At 45.0% G+C, this 15,447-nt stretch overlaps 1 pseudogene; it reads left to right on the top strand.

The window, feature by feature from the left end:
- Nucleotides 1-14,935: 14,935 nt before the first annotated feature.
- LOC126417394 (5S ribosomal RNA) lies at nt 14,936-15,052 on the top strand (annotated as a pseudogene).
- The last annotated feature ends 395 nt before the right edge of the window (nt 15,053-15,447 follow it).

Genomic DNA, 15,447 nt, shown 5'->3' with positions numbered 1-15,447 from the left:
GAAAGGCAGTTTCAGCCGCGTAATTGGAAAACTTTTGCCTATCCCCCGCTCCAGCAGCTGCCTTCCCTTCGCAATGTACGAGATTTCTGTATGTTAGTGTAGCTTTTAAGTGTAGACTACTGTAGTGGTATGCGTGTAGTGTACTGTTGTGTTCGTGTTGGAGTCGATGAGAGAAGGGAGAGAGTTAAACTCGGTTGTCGCGTATAACCTACTGCTCTCAAAGAGCAGCGAGAAGGCCGCCGATCTTAACTCCCCATCCGATGGATAATCACTAGGACAGTTGATATTTTTAAAAATATCGGAATGCGATATATTGATATTTAAAAAATATCATTATCAGTCCTCGATATACGGGAAAGATGTATCGATATTTCGATCTTCCGGCCTATAAAATTGCCGGCTGCACATTGCAAATTTACTGCCGTTCGTAGAACGTAGTATTTAAGTATTCATTTATTATTAGGTATTCTGTACATAAGTAAGCTGGCAGCCCGCTTATCCACCCTTAGAGCAAAAACTGAAAGGAAAACAACGGCCGGCCGTAGTGGCCGAGCGGTTGTACGCGCTACAGTCCGGAACCGCGCGACCGCTACGGTCGCAGGTTCGAATCCTGCCTCGGGCATGGATGTGTGTGATGTCCTTAGATTAGTTAGGTTTAAGTAGTTCTATGTTCTAGGACACTGATGACGTCAGAAGTTAAGTCCCATAGTGCTCAGAGCCATTTGAATCATTTTTGAAAACAATACACGTTCCACGCTAGGCGATAACTACATTGCTGACAATGGTAACTGCATGTGAGTGGAACAATAAAAGCTGTCCGATGGATCTGTCGTTCGGTTTCGTCATATATGGGATTTGTCCGGAACACTTCATGTCGACTTCCCTGTTTTTTTCATTTCTGCAAGCGCCGGCAACCTAGCAGTTGCAGTGTCGAAATTGCGTGGTGAATCTAAACGTTGCTGTTTTGGTTGGTAGCGCCGAGCGCCGATTTCGTCAGCATTTCCCCTCATACGTCTCCACCCACCGCAAAGACCAGTCTCGTCGTTTTCGGCAATTGTTTTTGAAGAATGCCGATGTGAAGAACTAGCACACTAGTTGCATTACAAGTTGTTTTCTTAACGCAACTGGGATGCTATTTCTCCACATCGGAGATCTTGTTATTCCATTCAGCCTGCCAACACCCCCCCCCCCCCCCACCAATGCAACCGAACTACTTCTTTATGCCACCTACACTTGCTTCACAAAGTCAAAGAGAAAGATTGGACATGATGAAAGCTCAGAAAGTAGTAAGACTGATTCACACAGTGAGAGTAAAATTATGTTCTACTACAATTTCAAATACGTACCGAAAACTGCGAGAAATACATAATATAAATAAAAACATCAGCACTCGATACTGTCGTTTCGATATCGATATGTCAATAGTAAAATTGTCGCCGAAAAATATCGATATTTTATCGACTGCCCTGTTAAGCACCAACAGCATCGCATGCTCTCACTTCGTGAGAAATTGTGGAGATATTCGCAATTTAATCCAGCACATTGGTGCAAAGACTGATGACCAGAAAATTTACGCATCACTCCTTTTCCCCCCTGCCGTAAAGGCAAAGGGAAACTTTTCAACAGCACACGGTGCGCCAGAACGGTCGCCCACCCGACTAGCCGCGTCGGCTAACGGGCTGCTTCCCGAGCGGGAAGGCGTACCAGTCCCCGGCACGAATCCGCCGGGCGAATTAGTGTCGAGGTCCGGTATGCCAGCCAATCTGTGGATGGTTTTTAAGGCGGTTTTCCATCTGCCCCGGCGAATGTGAGCTGGTTCCCCTTATTCCGCCTCAGTTACCCTATGTTGTTGCGCAAACAGTCTCCACGTACGCGTACACCGTAAGTACTCAACCACAAAAACATTTGGGGTACACTCTTCCGGTATGAGACGTTCCCAGCGGGGGTCCACTGGGGGCCGTATCGCACAATAACACTGGGTTCGGTGTGGGGCGGCGGTGGGCTGGGTGGACAGCTGTGGTCTGTTGTGAACTACTGAAGGCTACGGAGGGACGAAGCCTCTCCGTCGTTTCTAGGTCCCCGGTTCAATATGCACACACCCGAACGGTCACCAGTCCGAGTACTGGCCACGCACGATAGTGCTTAAGTACGGTCTCCCGACGGGAACCGGTGTATCCACCGCTCCGCGTCGTTGACAAGAGTAGGTAACGTAAGTTTTACTGTTGTCAACAGCAAATACGGGGAGGGAGGGAGACAAGTTTGTTTCTAGACGGGAAACACCAGGCGCACAGTTGATCTTTGCACTGTAGTGCAGATTTTTCGGTGCAATACAGAAACGAAGATAGATACATCCGCATCTACATCTATGTGATTACTCTGCTACCCACAATAAAGTGCCTGGCAGAGGGTTCAATGAAAGAAATGGTGCAAGGCTCTGAGCACTATGGGACATAATATCTGAGGTCATCAGTCCCCTAGAACTTAGAACTACTGAAACCTAACTAACCTAAGGACATTACACACATCCATGCCCGAGGCAGGATTCGAACCTGGGACCGTAGCGGTCGCGCGGTTCCAGATTGAGGCGCCTAGAGCCGCTCGGCCGCACAGGCTGGCTATTTTAGAGTGATGTTCATTTTTCCCTATGTAGGTGCGTGCCTACAGAGCGTTTCCGCAATCGGAGGAGAAAACTTGTAATTAAAATTTCATGAGAAGATCCCGTCGCAACGAAAAACGCCTTTGTGTTAATGATCGCCATTCCAATTCGCTTATCATGTCTGTGGCACTATCTCCCCTATTTCTCGAGAGTACAAAAGGAGCCGCCCTCCATTGAAGTTTTTCGATGTCATCTGTCAGTCCCACCTGATGTGGATCCCACACCGCACAGCAATACTCCAGAATATGGCGGAATAGCGTGGTGTAGGCAATCTCTTTAGTAGACCTGTTGCACGTTCTAAGTGTTCTGCCAATGAATCGCAGTCTTCGGTTTGCTCTATCCACGACATTATCTATGTGATCGTTCCAATTTAGGTTATTTGTAATTGTAATCCCTAAGTATTTAGTTGAATTTACATCCTTAAGACATGTATGGCTTATCCCGTAATCGAAATTTAGCGGATTTCTTTTAGTACTCATCTGAATAACTTCACACTTTTCTTTATTCAGGGCCAGTTGCCACTTTTCGTGCCATACAGATACGTTATCTAAATCATTTTGCAATTCGTTTAGGTCATCTGATGACTTTACAAGACGATAAATGACAGCATCATCTGTAAACACTCTAATAGGGCTGCTCAGATTGTTTCGTATGTCATTGATATAGATCAGGAACGGTAGAGGGCCTATAACACTTCCTCGGGGAACGCAGGATATTCATTCCCTTTTAATCGATGGATTTCCGTGTATTACTACGAACTGTGACCTTTCTGACAGGAAATCACGAATCCAATCGCATAACTGAGGCGATATTCCATAGGCACGCAGTTTGGTTAGAAGACGCTTGTGAGGAACGGTCTCGAAAGCCTTCTGGAAATCTAAAAATACGGTTCAAATGGATCAAATGGCTCTGAGCACTATGGGACTCAACTGCTGAGGTCATTAGTCCCCTAGAACTTAGAACTAGTTAAACCTAACTAACCTAAGGACATCACAAACATCCATGCCCGAGGCAGGATTCGAACCTGCGACCGTAGCGGTCTTGCGGTTCCAGACTGCAGCGCCTTTAACCGCACGGGCATCTAAAAATATGGCATCAATTTGACATCCCCTGTCTACACGACTCATTACTTCATGAATATAAAGAGCTAGGTGTGTTTCAGAAGAACGATGTTCTCTGAATCCGTGTTGACTATGTGTCAGTAACTCGTTTTCTTCGACGTAATTTATAATGTTCGAACACAGTATATGCTCCAAAACGGTACTGCAAATCGACGTTAGTAATATGGGCCTGTAATTCAGCGAATAACTCCTATTTCCCTTTTTGGGTATTGGTGTGACTTGAGCAATTTTCCACTCTTTAGGTACGGATCTTTCTGTGAGCGAGCGGGTGTATATAATTGCTAAATATGGAGCTATTGTGTCAGCGTACTCTGAAAGGATCCTGACTGGTATACAATCTGGACCGGAGGCCTTGCCTTTATTAAGTGATTTAAGCTACTTTGATACACCGAGGGTATCTACTTCTATGTTTCTCATCTTGGCAGTTATTCTTGATTGGAATTCAGGAATATTTACTTCGTCTTCTTTGGTGAAGAAGTTTCAGAAAGCCGTGTTTAATAACTCTGCTTTAGTGGCACTGTCATCAGTGACTTCACCGTTGTTATTGCGCAGTGGAGGTATTGATTGCGTCTTACCACTGGTGTGCTTTATGTATGACCAGAATCTCTTTGAGGTTTCTGCCAGAATAGGGTAAGAAAGCAAACAAATGCGATTACTCTGTAATTATCCCGCGTTAACCACGCGTCTCTAATGTCACAGACACTCAGAAAATATCCCTGAACAGCCTCTGAAATATACAACTTGCTAATGGGGAACATTTATTAGGCATTCACAGTAATATTTCCAACAGTTAGCAATACATTTTAGGTTGCGCACAATAAATTTACAACAGCTCAAAGTCATGAAGCAGGAATAATTTCGTGAGCGTCGAAAGCGGCCACAGTTCAAAAAACGGACGAACATTTCGAGTCGTTCGCAACGTTAAATCGTTCTGAATAAATGCCCACCATTTGGTTATCTTTTGTCGATACTCCCCGGAGAACATGTTTCGTCGTTTGTCACCTTGCTCCTCTTCGCTGCACCAGGAAAGTAGCGCTGTCAAAAATGTGGCCTTGCGTTTCGTTTCTCTTCTTCACCTGTCTCCTGAACATTTCTGTCTTCACCGTAACGATTCTAGGGCCTCGATGACCACACAAGGGTTCAGTATAATCTATAGATTACAGAAAGTGCGGCTTAAGTCTCTCTTAGGCTTTAATGAGAGCCTGGAGTGTCTCCGTCGTGATGGAAGTGGTCGACACTGCAGTCGTACAACGTAGAAAGTCAGTATCGAACTTGACTGGCAGTTAATATTCGGTAAAACAACGCACGATTTATTAAAAGGAACTACTTCACTCACAAATCAGAGTTAAAAAACAAATTCTCTTCTGATGCAGATGGTCCGGTCTGTACCCTACAGCGTTTTCAAAACAATTTAATGAAGGAAATGAATCTTAGAAGGGTGCTTTGTTTTTTAAATGGTGCTGCAGAGCTTCCTCCGCTCGTGGAATGAATAGAAGGGGGCTATTAAGAACGAAAGGGGAATACAAAGCAGGCGGAGGTTGCGTCGATGTTCTCAGTCGGGGTTTGCAGCTGCAGCTCCGAATCACAATTCCGTTGCAAAGGTCACAGCTATTTCTTTACTTTGAACAGGCACACACATCCAGTCTGCTTCAAATGCGACAGGTAGTTCTTTATAACAGGAATGTACCTCGAACGAGTTGCTACATCAGGAGAAAATATACACATGAAAATATACACGTTGCCACTTGAGGAGTGACGCACTTGATGATTATCGTACAACGTCTAGAACTCTTGGTGGATGGTATGAAGAACTGTGTGATGAAGATATCAGACCTATTTCGTTTCTTCCATAGAGCGTTCTCTATTGATGTCGCTTCTTGCATTGTTCTTCACGAGTTTTCCTTAAGCCACCCTCGCAGATATACGAGTACATGACTGAAATAAATGTTCCGAAGTTTCTTCTAAGAACGAGACAATTTGGTCACCGTTCATAGTATTCGTATTTTTAACAGCTGAAAGACATTACTGTGTATTTCCTGTACAAACTGATTGGATAATGGCTTATTAGCAAAACTGTCGACCGTTGTAGCAAATGGGCAAGATATCTCACAGATATACTCCAATCCTCCATCACCAAAAAGAGTTTGAAGTGTATGAACAGGCTGGAGGGACGTGGGCAGTTTAGAAGAGTTCAAGCATGTCCCCATTCCCCATGTTTTCTACCGAGTCCTCTGTGTTTGAGTGATGCACGGGTGCATATAAATGCCGCCTCAGGCATTATTTCGACGATTAAGCAGTATTCACATATTTTACTCGTATTAATACCTACTTATGAAATCCATAAATATTATAAAACTATGTATGTATATTCCACATCTCCTCCTAAACCCCTCCACCAGTTTCAATCGAATTTGATACACATATCACTTACTGTCTGTAAGAAATCACTGTAGGGATAAGAACCTCCTACCTCTCACAGCCAGACTATATTTCCCCAGTCCTTGGGAAAGATAGCACTTCCGGACTTGCAACGAACTTTACACATGATTTCAGACATTTAAGAGGCTTTTTATCACTGGCACTCTCCACGGAATTAAGAAAGAAAAAAGAAATTCGCTTACAACGTTTTCGCTTTTCACTCAATAAAACTGACGCACCAGGAATGACCTTTTAAGTTGTTACTTCTTTTCTATTAACTCTAACTGCAACACATTTCGCAGACAGTATGCACATCACTGAATTTAGCTGCAAAAATATATCACTGTGTGACACAGTCTTGGAGATATGACGTCATAAATATTGATCTGCGTGGAGATGAAGCTACAGGGCGAAATTCGCTAGAGATATAGATGAAATATGTATACAAATACGTGTGAGGTATGTTAAATGTATGTAAAATGTGCTCAAGTGAGGAAAAGCACATTTAAAAAGCTTCACCTAACCTTTGGCTCGATTTCGACCAAACTGGTTAACATATTACTTACTATTTGGAAAGAAATACTGCAGGGCATAGAAGCAGCAGCCTCCTATTGAGGTAGTGTGGTAATATGGACACAGTTGGGAGGGGGGGGGGGGATGGAGCAGATGGACAGACAGAGAGGGCAAAGGAGGAGATAGATACAGACATGGGGGAAGAGGAGATGGACAGAGAGAGACAGAGGGGGGAAATGGACTGAGAAAAGGGAAGAGGAGGTGATGGACAGAATTACGGGATTGGAGGAGATGGACAGAGGGCAGAGGAGGTATGGGCAAAAAAGGCGAGAGGACGAAGATGCAGAAAGATGGAAGGTGGCGGTGGACTGAAAAAGGGGGAGGATTAGACAGACAGAGAGACAGGGAGGAGGGAATGGACATAGAAAGGGAAGAGGAGGAGATGGACACACACACACACCACAGAGAGAGAGAGACAGACAGAGAGAGACATGGTCAGAGAGGGTTGGAGGAGGAGGAGATGAACAGAGAGTGGTGAGGAGATGGACATTGAGAGGGGGAATATATAGACAATAAGAGACATGGCAGGAGATGAACAGAGAGAGGTAGAGGAGAAGATGGACAGAGAGAGGTAAAGAGGTAGAGGTAGAGAAGATGGTCAGAGAGAGGCAGAGGAGGAGGTGGACAGGGAGAGAGAGAGAGAGAGAGAGAGAGGAGGAGGAGGAGGAGGTGGACAGAGGGAAGTGGGGAGGAGGAGGATGTAGGCAACGAGAATGGGAAGAGGTGATGGTCAAAGAGAGGTAGAGGAGGAGACAGACACAAGGAGGAGAAAATAGAGTGTGGGGGGAGGAGCAGATGAACAGAGAGAGAAGGAGGATGAAGATGAGGAGGAGGAGAACTGTGAGGGGGGAAGAGAAGATGTACTGAGGAGGAAGGAACAGTCGGGCAGGGAGAGGTAGGAGGAAGAGAGAGAGACTGAGAGAGGAGGCAGGAGGAGAAAATGAACAGAGGAAGTTAATAGGACTACACAGATGGAGACAGGGTTGAAGAATAAATGGACAGAGATAGGGAGGAAGAGGAAATGTACAGAAAAAGGGGCAGAAGAAAGTAGACAGAGAGAGGAGTGGGACTGGAGGAGAAGGACAAAGAGAGGGGGAATGAGGAGAAAGTCTAATAGAATGCTGGAATAAATGCATACCTAAGGAATGTTGGGTACCCCGCTAGTGTAGCCATAAGGTTTTAATCATCACTTCGAAATCATAGAGTTACGCAATGAATTCATGGTCTGTGTGCCAGTATATGCCTGCAATTATGGTGCATACTGGAATCTCGGTTCTAAACTGATATGGCACGCCGCCGGAGAAGCCAAAACAAAATGGGACAACGCATGTTGATTTTATAAAAGGTGCTATTTTGGCGCCTCTAGTGATGAGTTACATTACTGTGACACTGCGATTTTAGTATGTAACAGGACAGCAGATACGTGCGGGGATTGGGCAAGAATATGGGAACATCGAGAGAAATGCATGCTTGTACATAAATACAGATGACAATCAAGTGTGCAGGATGCGCTGTTGTATTCGACCACGAACAGCACCTTTTCATTGTCCTCAATACGTTACAGAACAGCGTTCTGTGTAGTCGCGAGTGCATTAAGTCGGAGCTAAGTGAATTCGAACGTGGCTAATTGTTGGTACTCATATGATTGGTACTCAGCAACAAAGCTAACACAATCGTTTGATGTTCTAGCAGGCATCGTATCGAGGACTTATACCGCATACAGGGAAAACAGAAAACATTTGCTACGTCACGATGCGGAAGAAAGTGTGTGTTGACTGAACGTGACAGACAATCATTGGTTCTAGGCTCTTCAGTCTGGAACCGCGCGGCTGCTACGGTCGCAGGTTCGAATCCTGCCTCGGGCATGGATGTGTGTGACGTCCTTAGGTTAGTTAGGTTTAAATAGTTCTAAGTTCTAGGGGACTGATGACCTCAGATGTTAAGTCCCATAGTGCTCAGAGCCATTTGAGCCATTTTAGACAATCATTGAAGAGGATTGTGAGGAAAAATAAAATAACGACAGCTGAAAAAGTCACTGCAGAACTGAATGTCGTACTGGCGAACCGTGTCAGAACTGAAACAATACGAAGGGAGCTCCATAAGCAGGGAATGGCAGAGCGAGATAGAATTCTAAAACCACTCATCATTGATGGAAATGCCCTAACAGGAAAACGTAGTGCCGAAGTCACAAAACCTAGACTGTGGAGCAATAGAAGAAAGTGATGTGGTCGTTTGAACCTTGCTTCTCACTGTTTCCAATTTGTGGTTGAGGTTACGTTCCAAGAGTGAAATATGGCGGGGTTCGGTGATGATTTGGGTATCCATGTCGTAGTATTGCATGGACCACATGTTACTACACAAATTAGCATTGCTGCTGGCGATTATGTGACTATTCTGGCTGATTAGGTCCATCTCTTGGTACCGTGTTTGTGCCCCAACGGTGTGTTTCAAGAATAAAGGCCTCCTGTTCGCACATTTCACATTGACCAGAACTGGTTATGTGAGCACGAGGATGAATAGTCGTGTGTCTCTTGGCCGCCACAGTCATCAAACCTCAATATTATTGAGGAGTGAGGAGTGAAATACGGCGGCCAATCGAGGACCATGCCAGTGGCCTCTGGGTACGTCAGGGATAGAATGCGGTCCCCAAAGTGCTCCTCGAGGACGTAAAACACTCTCCTGCTTCGATGGGGTAGAGCTCCGTCTTGAATAAACTACACAATGTCCAAAAAAGGGTCACGTTGGAAGACTGCGATAAAATCATCTTCCAAACCCTTCACGTACCGTTCGGTAGTCACCGCGCCATCAAGGAATATCGCTCCGATTATTCCGTAACTGGACACTGCACACCACACTGTCACCCGTTTAGGGTGAACAGGCTTCACGATTGCGAAATGGGGATTCTCAGTTCCCCAAACGCGACTATTCTGCTTCTTGACGAAGCCATCCTAACGAAAGTGGGCTTCGTCCCTAAACCAAACAACAATGCTCATATTAATTTCCGTCGTACCCCGTGGCCAACGGTGCAGTTTGAACGTCCTAACGCAAAGAGTTCAGAAGGTAAGACAATTTTATTTCATGCAGTTCAATAATTGTCACCCTTTAGTCACCATGGAGATCGGCACATTTCGCCCAACGAGAGACTAGACTGTTGGTAGCGTCTCTGTTTTGACGGATCCACAATCCTACCTCTGCTTGCATCGCCTCACCGTTATCAAAGTGAGGTCCTCGAAGTTGTTCTTTAAATTTTGGGTACACATGAAACCTGGATGGCGCCAAGTCGGGACTGTATGGGGGATGATGAATTACGGTGAATCCAAGGCGTCAGATTGTTGCAGATGTCGCAGGGTGACTGACTGGTCTGGCACAGTCATGATGGAGGTGTGAGTGCTCCGTGTATGGACAAACGTTTCTAATTCGAAACTCAGTTACAGAACGCTATTCCTCACGCACCGCCACGCTAAAAGCTACAATTCGGAGCCCTCTAGCGGCAGAGGGCTGCAAATATGTAGAGATGAACAATAGAGATGAAGAATATTAATAAACCTTGTTTTATTTAAAAATCTGTAAGAGCTTTCACATAAAAAATTCGGAGGCATCTCAGGAACTATTATAGCGATTTTGATACGTTTTTCACTGATGGTTCAAATGGCTCTGAGCACTATGGGACTTAACATCTGAGGTCATCATTCCCCTAGACTTAGAACTATTTAAACCTAACTAACCTAAGGACATCATACACATCCATGCCCGAGGCAGGAAACGAACCTGTGACCGTAGCAGCAGCGCGGTTCCGGACTGAAGCGCCTCGAACCAATCGGCCAAAACGGCCGGCTTTTCACTGATTGACTGATTCACGAGGATTGTTTGTGTACGTAATTAATTACCACTTCGACATATAATTCGTCCGACCGAGATATAAAGTACTTACTATCCACACGAAGCTGGGACAGGTAGCTCGTTATTCACTAATTAGAATGTAATCGTGTTTAAAGCTCACATTCACAAATATTTTCACGAGAAACCGCTCAGGCAACAGTCAGCTCATTGATTGTTGAAGTGCGCGGTATATCAGATACTGTGGATGATTAGCCGAGCGGTCTGAGGCGCTGCAGTCATGGACTGTGTGGCTGGTCCCGGCGGAGGTTCGAGTCCTCCCTCGGGCATGGGTGTGTGTGTTTGTCGTTAGGATAATTTAGGTTAAGTAGTGTGTAAGCTTAGGGACTGATAACCTTAGCAGTTAAGTCCCATAAGATTTCACACACATTTCAACATCTGAACAAAGTAAAATCGTCTGTTTTCGACCGCTTCTAACGAGCTGAATTTTGAGGTGAAATATTCCACGTTGCTTTATTGTCTGCTTCAGTCAGGAGAGAGAAAGGACAACACCGACCTCGCAGCGACTGCAAACCGTGAATGAATGCGGCAGTCACTGATTCACTGTACCTGGAACACGTTTGTATACAGATACTTCGGTTGTGAGACCGTTATATGATAACATCGAATTAAAGTTGTGGCGGTTCATAATATTCATAATAGTCAGTCTGTGTCCGCAGCTCGTGGTCTAATGGAGTTCCTTAAAAATATATATTGTTATTGGTTAGATGGATATGAATGAATTAATTAAAACGGTATATTAATAGCTTTTATCTCTGATAATATATATGACTTTTAAGAAAGCATTGAATAATTGGTAAATACTGGTTTACAACAACACATGAATGTTTCTTGTTTGGCTAGAGGCAATGCTATTGAAATGATATAACATGTCAGAGAAAAATTTTACTCTCTTTTCCTAATTAAACTCAACTCTGCCTTCCAGCATCGTCAGTACATCAGACCGGCGAGTGTGTTGATAGATGATACTGTTTGCAGACCAATGACCGATCAGACTATTACGCTGTTTGCATAATAACATTGTCCGGATTTGGGAGAAAATGTTCGGTAAAACTGATCTCAGGGACATATGAATTATAATTCGATGGACTAAACTGCGAATGAACATTAACAGTGTTCGCCCTTGGGCACCAAACTATGCGCCAGCAACCTCTCTTCGATGCAGCCTGAAACTGGACTAAAAAATTCGTAATTAAATCACATATAATATGAACGGCAAGAAAACGAATCTTCAAGTGAAACACGGCTACTTAACATCAACGTAATTATTCAATAAAAGTGTACAAGTGTCACACAGCTTATCTCGATAGTGAAGAACAAGATGGAGAGAAAGAGAGAGAGAAAGAGCTAGTCGCCTTTTGCTTTCTTATATCGCTGGACAAACAAGGTACTTACTACGTTTGGTTTCACAGGGTTTTCTTTACACATTTGTACTCATAGATACTTTTTTTACAAAATAATTCAGAAATAATTAAAAATACATCATCTGATTACTACACAGTTTCTTTCAATTAATATGTAAATTTATTAACGTATGTAAAATTATTTATAATATTTTCAGGCGTTAATTAAAATTGGGGCTACTTATTATTCATTTATGACGTAACGCATCAGTAGCGTTGCTGCCTCTATATCACGGGTTTCCCGGTTCGATTCCCGGCCGGTTCGGGGATTTTCTCCGCCATGAGACTGGGTGTTTGTGTTTTGGCCTCATCATTTCATTATCATTCGGGAATGGAAGGTCTGGACAGAGAAAAGATTGGGAAATTTAACGGGCGCTCATAACCTCTCAGTTGAGCGCCCCACAAACCAAATATCATTATCTTGGTCAGTCCGCTTCCATAGCTGAGTGGTCAACGAAGGCTACTGCCATACGGAGGGCCGGGGTTCGATCCTGGTACTGCCAAGGGTTTTCCCTTGGTGCAAGGATTGGTATGGGGTGTACGTAGCCTCGTTATGACGGTGAGTAGCTACTTGACCGAACACTAGCTGCTACACTGTGTGTAAGGTCTGCAAAATGGCTAGGAGAGCAGTGTGCTCAACACATGCACTATACAACATCCACACGATAGCGCAAGACAGAGGACTGTACGGCAGCCGGTAGACACACCTTGGGCCCTCGGTTCTTGGACGAGGAGCTCCTTACATAACAGGCAGAGAAATTTCTCTAACCGCTCTATTCGTCCATAGCGCGTTCAGTGATAAACATTTTTATTCATTTATTTTTCAAGACGGCAGCTGAGATCATGGAGTCGAAAGCGCCCAGTTTTTGAGTGAAGACTCCGCGGTTCTTGAAATTAGGTAACACACAGAAGCTCAACTGCAGTATTAGGTGGATAAAACTGTAAGCACTAATGATGCTGGACCTGGGGGACGAGTTAAAAAGCAACAAATATAGTGAAGACGTATAATTATAAGGGGCTATCAAAAAGTTTCCGTTTGATGATGTTGCTGCAGCTTGTATGCAAAGTGACGCGAATCCATTACGGATATATAAGCACTGACATTTAGGCAACGTATCGGCGTAGCCTTTGTGTCTCTTCCCCACGTGCACCCGATAAATGTGGAAATGTGGACTATGGCGACGTTATTAACAAATGCGTCCAAACAGGACCAATGTGCCCTTATTCTTTCCTTAGCTGCCGAAGGACAAACACCGATGGACATCCATCGGAGAATGAAGCATGGTTGTAGGACAATGACAGCATTTCTGTTGAAAACTGCCGTTGTGGAATAGTGTGACAGTGGGTATTGCTGCTTCATGATAACGCACGTCCCCGTGTCGCAAGTGTTGTAACGCATAAATCATGCCAATGCAAGTGGGAGACACTCGAGCACCCACCCGACAGTCCTGATCCCTCCCATGTGATTATCACATCTTTGGTCCCTTAAAAAAGGCCTTTAAGGGTCGACGATTCCTGTCAGATGAGGATGTGCAGCAGACAGTGTAAGGTAGCAAATTAAATGAAGGTCAATTTCGCACCTTACATGAGAGTTTTATACACTGAAACGGAAAGGTGAAGATGACCCCTAACTTACTTCGGCAGAAAAGAGCAGATTTGCCTATAAGTATGAAAATCAAAGAGGTCACACTCAATCGACGGAATTAACACAACGATCCTATATACTGCATGTTAACGAGCAAAAGGTGAAACAAACAGCCATAGGAAATGAGAGCAAACATTTTGTTTGGAAGCAGGTGGGTGCAGGCGCGAAGGATGAACCATGGGTGGTACAACGGAAAGCTCTTAGGGGGCGTCCCATGGCGGGAGTCAACAAACGGGCAGGTGACTCATGCTTAAGAGCAAGTAGCAGGCACCAGAAGTGGGACGTAAAGAAGCTTTAGAAAACTGCGTTTCGGAAATTCCAAATGGATACAAACAAACTGGTGATGCAGTTTATCATGTGAACAGTGCATGGTACGGTCAGGACGTACGAAAAAAAATGGCTCTGAGCACTATGGGACTTAACTGCTACGGCCATCAGTCCCCTAGAACTTAGAACTACTTAAACCTAACTAACCTAAGGACAGCACACAACACCCAGCCATCACGAGGCAGAGAAAATCCCTGACCCCGCCGGGAATCGAACCCGGGAACCCGGGCGTGGGGAGCGAGAACGCTACCGCACGACCACGAGATGCGGGCAAGGACGTACGCATGTAACTTTTAGGCGTCTGGAGCAGACACAAAATGTCCGATTAGCGGAAACGAACTAGGAAGGAGTAAAGTGCCGATATTTCGAAGCAGTTTAATGGTAGGACCCTTGCAATTGGCAGAGAGAGTTTCCACAAAATAAGAGGAACGCTCCTATTGGTCGAAAAAAGCTGGGACATGGAGCATGAAAGAACCCGGAGCATGAAAGAACCCAGTTGGGGAGAGATTTGCTACAAGGAAGACAAGACCAAAAATTTCAGGGATTCTCCCCTGAACTGGCGTCAAGTATAGAATGGGGTGCATCACGCTCTGTACGACACAGAGGAGAAATTTGTGGGAACACTGCGTTCACTGCGGCTAACATTCAGCTAGAAATTAGCTGTAGCATCGTTGAGCTTCAACTGCAGAGAAACGAACCAGCCACTAAGTTAACTGTTCTTGCGAGAACTGACAGGACATTGTAATATGCATGCTGCTCCAGCCATGCGTGTGTATATCACCATATTCCAAGACTAGGGATGAGTACATGTTTCCTCGCCTAACGAGACACATAGGAGAGTTTCTGCTGAAAAAAAATCAGCAAATGTTTTTACTAGCTTTTATAGGAATTTCAGGGCAACGGCCTTGCCGCAGTGGATACACCGGTTCCCGTGAGATCACCGAAGTTAAGCGCTGTCGGGCGTGGTCGGCACTTGGATGGGTGACCATTCAGCCGCCATGCGCTGTTGCCATTTTTCGGGGTGCACTCAGCCTCGTGCTGCCAATTGAGGAGCTACTCGACCGAATAGTAGCGGCTCCGGTCAAAGAAAACCATCATAACGACCGGGAGAGCGGTGTGCTGACCACACGCCCCTCCTATCCGCATCCTCACCTGAGGATGATACGGCGGTCGGATGGTCCCGATGGGCCATTTGTGGCCTGAAGACGGAGTGCTGTAGGAATTTCAGAGGACGAGAGCAGCCATGCAGACGTCAGCTCATAGCAGCTAAGGTAAATACTGCGAGCAAAGGCGTAACTTGTTGGTTCACCAGCTTGCGACCACTGTAAACTCGAGCGACCTTGGGTAAGCTTTTGCTCAGCTTGTCACAAAACTAACCATCCTCCGTAGACTTGATTGTCATCCCAA

This window comes from Schistocerca serialis, chromosome 8, assembly GCF_023864345.2.
Source record: "Schistocerca serialis cubense isolate TAMUIC-IGC-003099 chromosome 8, iqSchSeri2.2, whole genome shotgun sequence".
NCBI classification, from domain to species: Eukaryota; Metazoa; Arthropoda; class Insecta; order Orthoptera; family Acrididae; genus Schistocerca; species Schistocerca serialis.
This window is presented reverse-complemented; position numbering and strand designations above follow the sequence as displayed.